Source organism: Physella acuta, unplaced genomic scaffold (genome assembly GCF_028476545.2).
Source record: "Physella acuta isolate Inbredline_101_S28 unplaced genomic scaffold, ASM2847654v3 ptg000186l, whole genome shotgun sequence".
NCBI classification, from domain to species: domain Eukaryota; kingdom Metazoa; phylum Mollusca; class Gastropoda; family Physidae; genus Physella; species Physella acuta.
In genome coordinates this window covers 1,108,082-1,122,018 of record NW_026731705.1, presented here as the reverse complement: position 1 = coordinate 1,122,018, position 13,937 = coordinate 1,108,082, and the positions used below count along the sequence as shown (strand labels likewise).

Below are 13,937 nucleotides of genomic sequence, written 5' to 3'. Positions count from 1 at the left end.
GGGGCGATACAATTTTTTTTGGGGGGGGGGGGGGGGGTGGGCTTTGACCCCCCCCCCGAAGAGATACCTGGAAGAAACTCTGCTTCGTGTCGATCATCGTGCTCTGCTGATTAACAAAATGATCGCAACTAACTATCCTAAACCCATTCGAAATCTCAACAGAACATTGAATCACCTGTTAGTTAAATATTTAAATTTTCAGGTTTAAAATAAAAATTGGAAGTTTGTATTATATATAAATAAAACGGTTTAATGAATGTATTTATCAGAAAGAAGAATTACTATTGTAAATCTGTATTAGTCCATACAAGCCGATGATGAAAACTGTAATACTAAAACTGTAAACTACATGTCTGAGGTAAAAATTAAGAATTGTTTTCTGCTTGTGGTGGTGTACCTATACAGTTATTACAATTTTAACTATGAAATAAAGTACTTAAAATATTCATTTCTTTTTTTTTAAATCTGATTTTTTTTTCTGCAAATTAATTAAAGTACGATTGAAATTGCATTTTAAATGTTTATTTTAATCAAAGTTTTGACATTGACGGATTAGATATTTGACAACACTCTCATTTATAAACGGGGACGACACTTGTACAGAGAGGGGGGATAGTTTGGTGGTAGAGTGTAGGTATCACATTCCAGAACTTGTCTGGTATCCAGATTTCTTTCTACCGGCTGGTCAACGTCCTGTGGTCCAGCGGCTCTCTGGTCAGCAAAGACAGCAGAGAGGAACAGGAACATGAAGACCACACATACAGATTTCATTTTCTGGGGAGAAACATACAAATAAGGGTTCATAAATACACAATGTTTAGTGGGAAAAGATATATATTCATTACAATTGAAAAATAAATGTTACTTTGTCATGTTTTACAAAGTTTGACAGACTAACACGCTATTTAAATGGTCCCATGGTTAACAAATGCTGCAATACCCTGACTGAAAAAAAAAATCGCTTTTCATTTAATTGCTTACGTATATTCCTCTCTACAACGAAACATATTTGACGTAGATTATGTCTAGATTTTATATGCCTAAGTTCGCATCTCGGTTCAGAAGCTGTAGGTCGTCCCTGAGTCTACCCAGCTTTGATGAGTACCTGACTTGAGTTGGGACAAGTAAAGGCCGCTAAACATAGTCCTGACAACACCATCCCTTTTTATGCTGAGGTCAAGAAACATAAACTCTACTCCATCTGCCCAATGGATTTCTAGTTCTAAAGAGGAATTTTAGTTAAACAACACAAAATCATTAAAAATATAAACAATATCAGTCAAGTTTTCGGCGTTAATGACTACATGTATGAAATGTTAAACTAACTCACCACAGGGTATATTAGGCAGCACAAGAATTGTAAACTGGATGTCTTGAAAGTGTCTTGTGATCACATGAGGTCTAGTCACTGTTTATATAACACAGTCCTCGTTTCTAAATCAGGGGATGAATATTCAAAGCTGGCCCGTGGTAGTAATAAAAATGGTTGGGCCAGATCAACTTGATTTAACGCAGGCGTTCGTATAATAAGATTAGGAATATTGGATCAGAAACTGCATTGCATTATTAATTTTATGCAACACGCATATCTTTATGTTTTTTCTTCGAGAAAGGTAAGCTACACTTCTGAACCTAGCTGAAGATGGTTCAAATTAAATAGGGTTCACCGGGGCATATAAAGAATGAGTGTGGTCAGCACTACTCACGTATTTATGATAATGTTCAGTAAATATCTTATTTCAATTACTGTGATGTTTTTTGTTCTAAAATTATGTTTTTAAAGTATCAAAATATATTTTGTTTTCTTCATATTTTTATGCGACTAAACACAATGGACAATTAGTAACTAACCGTCAATGGGTACGGTGTGGCCTAGCGTTAGAGAGCTAGACTGTTAGAACCGAGTCTCGAGTTCCAATCCGGAATAAACTTAGTGGGAATCCTAGTTCAAATCAATGGAACGTCCCTAAGTCCGCACAGCACTGATGGGTACCTGCGTTTGGGAAACACAGGCGGCTGGGAATAGTGCTGTCTACACTATTCCTTCATATGCTGAGCTCTCTAAAGCAGATTAATTCTACTTCATCTGACCCATGTGTCTTGGGAAAGAACGAGAAATGATGCTGAAGAATTATCTTAATACTTAAAAAAAAAACAGAAACATAACTTTTTTTTTAATCGAAAAAGATTCAGACTCTCACAAAATAAAACAGTAAACACTAGAGCTTGTAGAGCAACTGACCACTAACTCTTGACCTAGAGCTGGGTGAAAGTGTGTTGTTTAGGTAAAGTTAGGTTGGCCTGTCGCCGTCCTCGGACATAGGCCGCTGACAAGAGCTTTCCAGACAAATGTGTGATGTACCACATGTGAATGGCTGATCCAAGAGCCTTTCGAGAGAAAACGAGACAGATTATGTTATATAATTCACGTGACACTTGGACAGTTACTTCATGTAGAAATCCTGTTTATAGATTTGATGATAAAACGTACCACGTGTTAGTTTTCTTTTTGTTTTATACACTAAGATATAAGCATACATAAAAACACACACTCGCAATATATATATATATATATATATATATATATATATATATATATATATATATATATATATATATATATATATATATATAAATATTATATTATATTTTTAAACCTATATATAGTAACACATATATAAAATTTGTTGTATGTGTGTGTGTTGTGTTTGTATGGTTGGATGATTGTGTAAGAAGATATTAGTTTATTTTTAATGACGCATTTAATTGGCATAATCCTGTCGATTTTGACATTAAAGGATACTAAAAATGTGTTTTCAACTAGATACTAAGTAGAAGTAATATTAATAAAACGGTGCATACACTTCTTTGGATAACTTACATTTGAAAACTGTACAAACATGTTCTTCGTGGATGTGGTGGATACATTTTGCACGTGAAATATTGATTGTTATTTTACAGAATTATCACATTCGATTGTATTTTGGAAATAATCTAAAGCACATAGAGTAATATTATTAGGTGTGTATATACACAACTCTTTCGGCCGTTGATGTCACCAGTTAGTCACGGATTAAAAAAAATCATCACTCTGCTAACAGTTCTATTCCCATTCCGCGTAAATATGTTGTAACCAAACGTTAGATTATTTGAATGTTATGTACTTGTATAAATCAAAATATTGCTGTGAGGTTCCATACCCTATCTATAGATGAATTTAATTTGATGTTCTTGTTTTTTCTCCTAACGACATTATAAAATTAGCCTAGTCTGTTGAGTATTAGGCCTTCTCTGCCAATGGATAAGGGGAAGCATATGGCAGAGATAAGACTTTCGTGTGGGACTGCCTCGAAAATTGCCGGTGACCAACAAAAGTGAAGGGAGCTTTTTGTGGCCACCCCATTATTCGTGGGCACAAAAAGGAAAAGAAGATGAGAGAATTGAGTATTTATATCAAAATGCATGTTTTTTTTAAACTAATCTAATCAGTCTCCCATATTCCTGTAATCAACTGAAGATAAGAGTTAATTAAAAAATAATTGGTCAAATAATATATTTGTATTAAAGTAATGCTTGTAATAACTTTTCTTTCTTAAGTGTTTGTGGTACATTTTATTAAGATTAGTTTAAACTAAATAATTAACCACTATACGTTTATTATTCAAGTGACTATAGATAAATACATTATAATTAAATGTAGTTAATTCAGTTTCTAATAGTAAGGTTACAGCTGAGTACAGTCCACTTTTATCCGTTACAATCACAGCGCCACCCTCTTAACAAGTGCTAACTTGGACCTCCTGAATCCCGGCACGCTGACAAAAGTCTCCCTGTACCTGCCGCTCATGCGGTAGTACGCGACGATGTTGACAGACGACGAGACGGTCTCTGCCAGGTAACACATGCAGTAACACAGGAACGAGAGGTCAGAGTTCAGAGTAACACACGAACGAGAGGTCAGAGTTCAGAGTAACACAGGAACGAGAGGTCAGAGTAACACAGGAACGAGAGGTCAGAGTTCAGAGTAACACAGGAACGAGAGGTCAGAGTTCAGAGTAACTCAGGTACGAGAGGTCAGAGTTCAGAGTAACACAGGAACCAGAAGTCACAGTTCAGAGTAACACAAGAACGAGAGGTCAGAGTTCAGAGTAACACAGGAACGAGAGGTCAGAGTTCAGAGTAACACAGGAACGAGAGGTCAGAGTTCAGAGTAACACAGGAACGAGAGGTCAGAGTTCAGAGTAACACAGGAACGAGAGGTCAGAGTTCAGAGTAACACAGGAACGAGAGGTCAGAGTAACACAGGAACGAGAGGTCAAAGTTCAGAGTAACACAGGAATGAGAGGTAAGAGTTCAGAGTAACACAGGAACGAGAGGTCAGAGTTCAGAGTAACACAGGAACGAGAGGTCAGAGTTCAGAGTAACACAGGAACGAGGGGTCAGAGTTCAGAGTAACACAAGAACGAGAGGTCAGAGTTCAGAGTAACACAGGAACGAGAGGTCAGAGTAACACAGGAACGAGAGGTCAGAGTTCAGAGTAACACAGGAACGAGAGGTCAGAGTTCAGAGTAACTCAGGTACGAGAGGTCAGAGTTCAGAGTAACACAGGAACCAGAAGTCACAGTTCAGAGTAACACAGGAACGACAGGTCAGAGTTCAGAGTAACACAGGAACGAGAGGTCAGAGTTCAGAGTATCACAGGAACGAGAGGTCAGAGTTCAGAGTAACACAGGAACGAGAGGTCAGAGTTCAGAGTAACACAGGAACGAGAGGTCAGAGTTCAGAGTAACACAGGAACGAGAGGTCAGAGTAACACAGGAACGAGAGGTCAAAGTTCAGAGTAACACAGGAATGAGAGCTAAGAGTTCAGAGTAACACAGGAACGAGAGGTCAGAGTTCAGAGTAACACAGGAACGAGAGTTCAGAGTTCAGAGTAACACAGGAACGAGGGGTCAGAGTTCAGAGTAACACAGGAACGAGAGGTTAGAGTTCAGAGTAACACAGGAACGAGGGGTCAGAGTTCATAGTAACAAGGAACGAGGGGTCAGAATTCACAGTAACACAGGGACGAGAGGTCAGAGTTCAGAGTAACAAAGGAACGAGAGGTCAGAGTAACACAGGAACGAGAGGTCAGAGTAACACAGGAACGAGAGGTCAAAGTTCAGAGTAACACAGGAACGAGAGGTCAGAGTAACACAGGAACGAGAGGTCAGAGTAACAAAGGAACGAGGGGTCAGAGTTCAGAGTAACACAGGAACGAGAGGTCAGAGTTCAGAGTAACACAGGAACGAGAGGTCAGAGTTCAGAGTAACACAGGAACGAGGGGTCAGAGTTCGTCCCGAAAACACCAACCCGGGCAAGAAACTTGTGGCCGTCAGGAAGGCGGACTGGGGGAGGAGGCAGACGATGAAGATCAAGGTCACGGTGACCAACATGACCACAACCTTCTTCTCCTTAGTGGAGACGTTGTCGGCATTGGTGACCTTTGACACAGATTGCTGAGTCTGATCCCTATAATAACGGTGCTGGTGATGATGACGAAGAAAGTAAAGTAAGGGATGAAGAGGTCGGTGATGAAGTAGGAGATGGCGTAGACGAAGTACGGGTTCTGTCTGAACACCATCCCCACCATCGTCCTGTTGAGGCCGGGGTCAAAAGTCGAGGTACGCCGTGTAGTACATGGGGAACATGTCCAGCAGCGTCACGGTCAAGATGAGAACATTGACCACAAGGCTACGTGTGGCGTCATGATTCGCTTCACCTTCAACGGCGCCACCACACACAGACATCACTCTAGGGAGACTAAGGTTGTGATGAAACCACACACAGACATCTCTCTAGGGAGATGAAGGCTGTGATGAAACCACACACAGCTCTAGGGAGACGAAGGTTGTGATAAAACCACACACAGACATCTCTCTAGGGAGACGAAGGCTGTGATGAAACCACACACAGACACCTCTCTAGGGAGACGAAGGTTGTGATGAAACCACACACACACAGACATCTCTCAAGGGAGACGAAGGCTGTGATGAAACCACACACAGACATCTCTCTAGGGAGACGAAGGTTGTGATGAAACCACACACACACAGACATCTCTCTAGGGAGATGAAGGCTGTGATGAAACCACACACAGCTCTAGGGAGACGAAGGTTGTGATGAAACCACACACAGACAACTTTCTAGGGAGACGAAGGTTGTGATGAAACCACACACACAGACATCTCTCTAGGGAGACGAAGGTTGTGATGAAACCACACACACACAGACATCTCTCTAGGGAGATGAAGGCTGTGATGAAACCACACACAGCTCTAGGGAGACGAAGGTTGTGATGAAACCACACACAGACAACTTTCTAGGGAGACGAAGGCTGTGATGAAACCACACACACACAGACATCTCTCTAGGGAGACGAAGGATGTGATGAAACCACACACAGACATCTCTCTAGGGAGAAGACGGTTGTAATGAAACGACACACAGACATCTCTCTAGGGAGACGAAGGCTGTGATGATACCACACACAGCTCTAGGGAGACGAAGGTTGTGATGAAACCACACACAGCTCTAGGGAGACGAAGGTTGTGATGAAACCACTGTAACGTTTACCTATCTATCAGCCAGATAGACGGTGAACGTCCCCGGATTCTTTTTTCGGGGTTATATGCAAATGCCTTACGGCCTAAGTGGATGAACACTAACACAACGACACACTAGGGCTCGAATTCGATGTCTAGGGAAAACTAGTGATACTATTGTAATTAACACTCATCCAATCTGCATACAACCTTTAATAAGCGAACACAGTTGTGGCAGAACACAAGGTTAAACTAGATAAAATATTTAATGTATAAAATATCAAAACCCAACTTACAAAATGTAAGAAAAAACACTATCACAGATTTCTACACTGTCTAAAAATAGCCACAGGCCACACAACACTGCTATAGCTTCAAGAATTACTTGGCGACAAGTAATATTATACTAGAAGACTAAATCAACTTAAGAAAGCATAGCACACACAGGACTTAAGTTCTCTCACGTTCAAATGGTCAGAATCTATTGCCGGACAATATGGACGGCAATGGTCTTAATAGACTGTTTGATCAAGGTAGACGGCCTGACCAAGGTAAACTGCCTCGTGTCAAGTCTCAATGGAGACTCACAGATCACTCAAGGCCACTTGAGCTACTGTTCTCGTGCTGGTTGTGTTTCCTATGGTGTGACACTTTACGTGGTTCTAACCACTAGGCCACTAGTGGTGTTCCTAACCACTATGCCACATTACTCGGCAGCAAGCCGAGTTTCTAAGCCACTAGACCACTAGACACCATAGACTCTACTCAGTTTCTCACCGAGTATTCGAACCTCGGCCGCCGCCGTGGCGCGCCGAGATCCTAGCCATTGAGCTATGGGGTAGTCATATGATCAGAATCATTCAATCAAAATTTCTATGTCTTAGACACCCTTGGTAAGACAGTGGAAAAACCCCAGGAGTTACACCATCACTCCCTATAAGGTATTATACAATGTCAAAAATAAAAATGGAACCTGACTCGACCTAAGTAGGTCACACCACAAACAGACATCTCTCTAGAGAGACGAAGGCTGTGATGAAACCACACACAGACATCTCTCTAGGGAGACGAAGGCTGTGATGAAACCACACACAGCTCTAGGGAGACGAAGGTTGTGATAAAACCACACACAGACATCTCTCTAGGGAGACGAAGGTTGTGATGAAACCACACACAGACAACTTTCTAGGGAGACGAAGGTTGTGATGAAACCACACACAGACAACTTTCTAGGGAGACGAAGGTTGTGATGAAACCACACACACACAGACATCTCTCTAGGGAGACGAAGGCTGTGATGAAACCACACACAGACATCTCTCTAGGGAGATGAAGGTTGTGATGAAACCACACACACACAGACATCTCTCTAGGGAGATGAAGGCTGTGATGAAACCACACACAGCTCTAGGGAGACGAAGGTTGTGATGAAACCACACACAGCTCTAGGGAGACGAAGGTTGTGATGAAACCACACACAGACAACTTTCTAGGGAGACGAAGGTTGTGATGAAGCCACACACAGCTCTAGGGAGACGAAGGCTGTGATGAAACCACACACACACAGACATCTCTCTAGGGAGACGAAGGTTGTGATGAAACCACACACAGCTCTAGGGAGACGAAGGTTGTGATGAAACCACACACAGACAACTTTCTAGGGAGACGAAGGCTGTGATGAAGCCACACACAGCTCTAGGGAGACGAAGGTTGTGATGAAACCACACACAGCTCTAGGGAGACGAAGGTTGTGATGAAACCACACACAGACAACTTTCTAGGGAGACGAAGGCTGTGATGAAACCACACACAGCTCTAGGGAGACGAAGGCTGTGATGAAACCACACACAGACATCTCTCTAGAGAGACGAAGGCTGTGATGAAACCACAGACAGACATATCTCTAGGGAGACGAAGGTTGTGATGAAACCACACACAGACATATCTCTAGGGAGACGAAGGCTGTGATGAAACCACACACAGACATCTCTCTAGGGAGACGAAGGATGTGATGAAACCACAGACAGACATATCTCTAGGGAGACGAAGGTTGTGATGAAACCACACACAGACATCTCTCTAGGGAGACAAAGGCTGTGATGAAGCCACACACAGCTCTAGGGAGACGAAGGTTGTGATGAAACCACACACAGACATCTCTCTAGGGAGACGAAGGCTGTGATGAAGCCACACACACACAGACATCTCTCTAGGGAGACGAAGGTTGTGATGAAACCACAGACAGACATATCTCTAGGGAGACAAAGGCTGTGATGAAGCCACACACAGCTCTAGGGAGACGAAGGCTGTGATAAAACCACACACAGCTCTAGGGAGACGAAGGCTGTGATGAAACCACACACAGCTCTAGGGAGACGAAGGTTGTGATGAAACCACACACAGACATCTCTCTAGGGAGACGAAGGTTGTGATGAAACCACACACAGCTCTAGGGAGACGAAGGTTGTGATGAAACCACACACAGACATCTCTCTAGGGAGACGAAGGTTGTGATGAAACCACACACAGCTCTAGGGAGACGAAGGCTGTGATAAAACCACACACAGACATCTCTCTAGGGAGACGATGGCTGTGATGAATGCAAAGTTTTGGTTTTGTTGTCAGCCTCCAATTGGTGTCACACGGTGCGATCTGCACCACCGCCCCCGCCTAGCGACGCCTCTGTTGTATGATAACAATTAGGTATCTGACATTGTGTGACAAAATTTAGATATTTGACTTTGTGTGACATTAAACAAAAATACATTGACACTATTTTAAATTATTTAAAGGTACATTATTCATGTTTCTTAAAGATATTTTTCATTTTAATTGTTACTTCCCTTTGACCGCTGCCCATATATTTGTATCCCATCTACTCGTTGGTTCAAGCTTATGTCTGTTTTACAACTGAAACGACATAAAAAATTGTTTTTGTTTGATATGTTCAATGGTTTTTGATATGTCAATATGTCAAACTTTAGCGTCAATATTCTCGCTAGATCCAACCTTTAGCGTCAATATTGTCGCTAGATCCAAATTTTAGCGTCAATATTGATAGCCGCTAGATCTTAAGTTTAGCATCAATATAGAGTCGCTAGATCCAAACTTTAGCGACATTATTGAGAGTCGCTAGATCCAAAATTAGCGTCAATTCTGAGAGTCGCTAGATCCAAACTTTAGCGTCAATATTGAGAGTCGCTTCATCCGAAATTCAAACACAAACTAAAATGAGAAAGAAAACGAGTTGATTTAAAACTGTTTATTTACGTTTATATTTACAAGAAATTTGTGACATTTTTTTTTCTTCACTCCCAATCAAACAATCAACAACTTATTAAAAGTTTAATAAAGCTCTACAATAATGTCAAGAAAAAAAATTTAAGAGCAGACATTCAACAGGCGCCATGTTTGTTTACATTTTATACAAGATCAGACAACTACAAGTCTAAGTCCCACCACCGCCCACTATAATTGAATTCACCAGAGTTAGCTCCACTGTGGAGATGGTCAGACTCGCCCCACCCCAGTCCGTAGACCTGAGCCCCACTGCTACCTGGGCAGGTGGACGTTGTGTACGTGTACCTGGTGTCTACACCCCTCACCTCCTGCCTGTGTACCCAGTGACCTACAGAGACCTGCTTAGAACAGCCATGAGGATGTGACACTATAATGGTCAGCTTGTCCACATCTATACGACTCTTGTATTTGTCCCTTGCTTTACCACGTAGATCATCAAACCTTCTCACCATCTTCTCCAGTTTACCAGCTACATCTACGTCATGTGTAGCACAATACAACACACACCTGTCTCTCTCAGTGTCTGGCAAATCCACCCCCCACCCATAAATCTTGACCACTGGACTTTTATCATCATCAAACCACAACCTACAGCTGGACTGTCTCGCCTCACTTGAATCAAAAACCACATGTGTGGCTGTCACCACCTCAACCTTCCACCACACTTTGCTGGGTGTGTCCGAGTGGTTACATTTAGGACATGGACAAGTTCTGTAGCCCCACCTCCCCTCTGTGTACTTGGTCACCCCAAACACCCTCCCAGTCCCTGTCCTCAGTGAGTTCTGTCCCTTGGTGCTGTAGCAAGGATATGGATCTTTAGTGCCACGTACAAACTCTGGTCTGTCAGGACTGGTCAACTCAACGGCTATCCTGACAGTTAGGTCAGCCAGGGCTTTTGTGAGGTCACACATACCGTTGTCACGGTAACCAAGAAAATGTTCAACACTTAACTGTTTTACAGGTACAAAGTTTTTATGGCCAGGATTTTTCTCACAGTTTGCCAGGTGTGTGTGTAGATCTACCTCAACTTGACCTTCAAGACATTCTTGTACTTCATGTGTACCTGTACAGGTAAACAAAACAATTTTATTACTGTAAACATTTCATTAGCTGTTGAACTTTGACAAACGTGAAAAACTATCTTCAACGTCCAACTGTTACAACCATCTCTACCATCACCATCTTAAGATACTCTTCCAGTCAACATTTCAAACTACAGAATGTTCCAACATAAGGACTTCATCAGCACAAGACATAGAAAGCATACATGAAATTACCATTTTAAGACCAATTTTCTCCAAACAAATGGACATTACCTGTAAAGTATGTTGAGATGTCTCCTTCACTGGCCATACTGTTGTGGTCATCTAGACTATCCAAGTTGATTCCTGTTAAATAAACCACAACACAAAGATTGGACACATTGTCTACATCAGCACTAAACCATGGCTGTACATTTGATTAAGTTAAAAGATAATTAACAAACTTACCTGTAACTTGATGTGACAGATCTCTACTGGCCTTTACTGTAGTCTTATGGTCATCTGTGGCAGCTGTTTGATTGAAATAACCTTGACCTTCACATCATATTCAGCAGCTGTCAGTCACTCTGTATAGTTAAAAATATTTTGACTTTTTAAAGAAAGAAGTTTATATGGTAGCTTGACTAGTCTTCCACCAGTGTTTCTTTACAAACTACATAACAATAGCCACTGGTCAATGATATGGCAGACATAATTCAGTATAATGGTCAGAGCTTTAGAATATTTAGATTAAATAGATTCTTAGACCAACATGTATGATAGAGTGAAACTGACCTTTGAACTTCCCACTTGACTTGAACATTAGACAGCACACACCACTGAAGATCCTTCAGGCTCTGGAGAGAGAAATAAAATTATAGTAGAACTGTCATTAGCATATAATTACAGAATGACAATATTTATGATGAATTATGAACAATTAAAGAAGAACACACATGTTTCTTGTAATTGTGGTGTAACCTTAAACGGTCAAATGTTTGCAACACAGGGGAGAAATGTTTGTATCTACATCTAAATGCCACTAAATGGAAATGTAGCTATAAGTTATATAGGCTTACATGGAACCACTATTTAAAGACCTGAAATAAAAGAACATTTATTTCTTCAATAAATTTTACTAGCTGATTGTGTCACAACGACAATGATAGCCCTAACTTTGGGGCCTACTCTTTATGTTGCTGACAACATAATAAATCTAGATTTCTAGATCTAAAAACCTTAAGTACTAACTAAGTACAGTACTGTAGAGCTGTAGGGATTTTTATGTTAGCTAAATTTATGGCATTTTAGTTCTAACAGTTTTATATAAATAATACGGCTAGTGTAGACTATAGTGTAGTAAAAGTTAAAGTTTGTGTCGACTTGGAATACCACCTTGTTCGAAACCGACGGAAATACTGCCGACGATAGATCAACTTGTGTCTTTTGTGTGGAACGCCGAGGCCGCCTGATTTACAGTCTTTGAAGATCGCCGTGCCCGGATCCGCTGCCGCCGCAAACATATTTTCTATTGTTGCATAGAAATTTTCTATTATAGCCGCCGCCTACGATTTTTTTCTAGCTTTTTTTACCATATAAATCTAAGCACAAGGAAAAGCCTACATCATTTGGATACAACAAAATAAAGTGACGTCACCGATATTATCAGTTGCTCGTGCTATATCGTAAGCTATGGGCCTACTTCAAATATTTTTAAAACCAAGTTGAACTTATCTGAATTTTTTCGTTTTGGTGGTGGTGTTATTTGGGGTCTTCCATAAATGACGTCACACTCTTAGGGGGGGGGGGGGGTCTGTAATTTTATGACGATGTGTGATGAGGGGGAGGAGGGGGGGGGTTAGATGTGAAGTCACACTATAAAAAAGCAATGTTAGAAAAAGAATTTTAGACGTTTTTTCGCGTTTTAGAAAACTGTTTTAATACATTGTAATAGGAATTGATTAAAATACTCTATTTTGACCGAAATTAGACAAGATTTGGGGAAAATATCGATGTTTTAAAAAAACTCAACTGCTGGTGGCAAACAATGAGCAAGACATTGCCAAAATTACAGAAATGATAAAAAATATAAATTATAAAAACGGAAAACAGATGTTGAGCGTGCGGATGATGATGATGAGAACATGGGTGCCAGTGTTGTTTGTGGGATGAACGAGGAGGTCAACTATGATGAGAATGAGAAATGTTGTGAATGTGGATTGGAAGAAGTAGCAAAAAAAAATGTATAAATGGGAGTCTAATGAACTGGGTTGGGTGTACTATGTGTGAAAGATGCAGAGTTTCTTCCAGGCATCTCAACGGGGGGGCGAAGCCCCCCCGAAAAATTTTTACCGCCCCCCGAACGAAATGAAATTTATATAATTTATATAGAAAATATATACTTTTAACAGTGTCCGCCCCCCCCGAAGAAAGTTTACCGCCCCCCCCGAAGATTTCAAGTGCCCCCCCGGAGAAAAAAGTCTGGAAGAAACACTGGAAAGATGGTGTCACGAGGTGTGTTTGAGGACTGTTTCAGAAGATTTTGTTTGTAAATTTTGTTTGTAATTAAAATTACTTAATAAAAAAATAAATTGCACTTTTTAGAATTGTTTATACTTTTACACTTTTTGCAAGTACAAAAATCCATAAATAGATGTTGCAAAATATCTCTCCTGTTGACAAGATTATACCAATTCACAATGACACAGCTCACGTTTGTATAAACATGAGCGGGCTAGATTTTTAAATTAATGCCGACTGAGACGGGATTTTCCTCTCGCTAACAAGAGCGGGCGATGACAGTAGCACAGCAACGATGTTAGGATTTTTAAATAGATAGATCTAGATATAGATCTATCTATCTTCTTAGTATCTAGATAAAAAATAACAACATACAACACTCGTGTTAAAGGGTATGGCTAAATGCTTGTTTATTTTAAATATATTTTAAAAAATAATTGAAATAAATAAAGATGGAAAAAAAAAAGAAAAAAAACTTTTTTCGCAAAAAGTGTCTCGCTATTTACCCTTA

General features: G+C 40.6%; 1 long non-coding RNA gene across 1 annotated transcript; it reads right to left on the bottom strand.

Annotated features, from left to right (window-relative positions):
• Window positions 1-506: 506 nt before the first annotated feature.
• Window positions 507-1,431, bottom strand: LOC131936729 (uncharacterized). The gene is made up of 2 exons (XR_009386090.1): window positions 1,331-1,431; window positions 507-774 (listed from the first exon to the last, which is right to left on the bottom strand). It is a non-coding gene; the product is annotated as an uncharacterized LOC131936729 (long non-coding RNA).
• Between the last annotated feature and the right edge of the window lie 12,506 nt (window positions 1,432-13,937).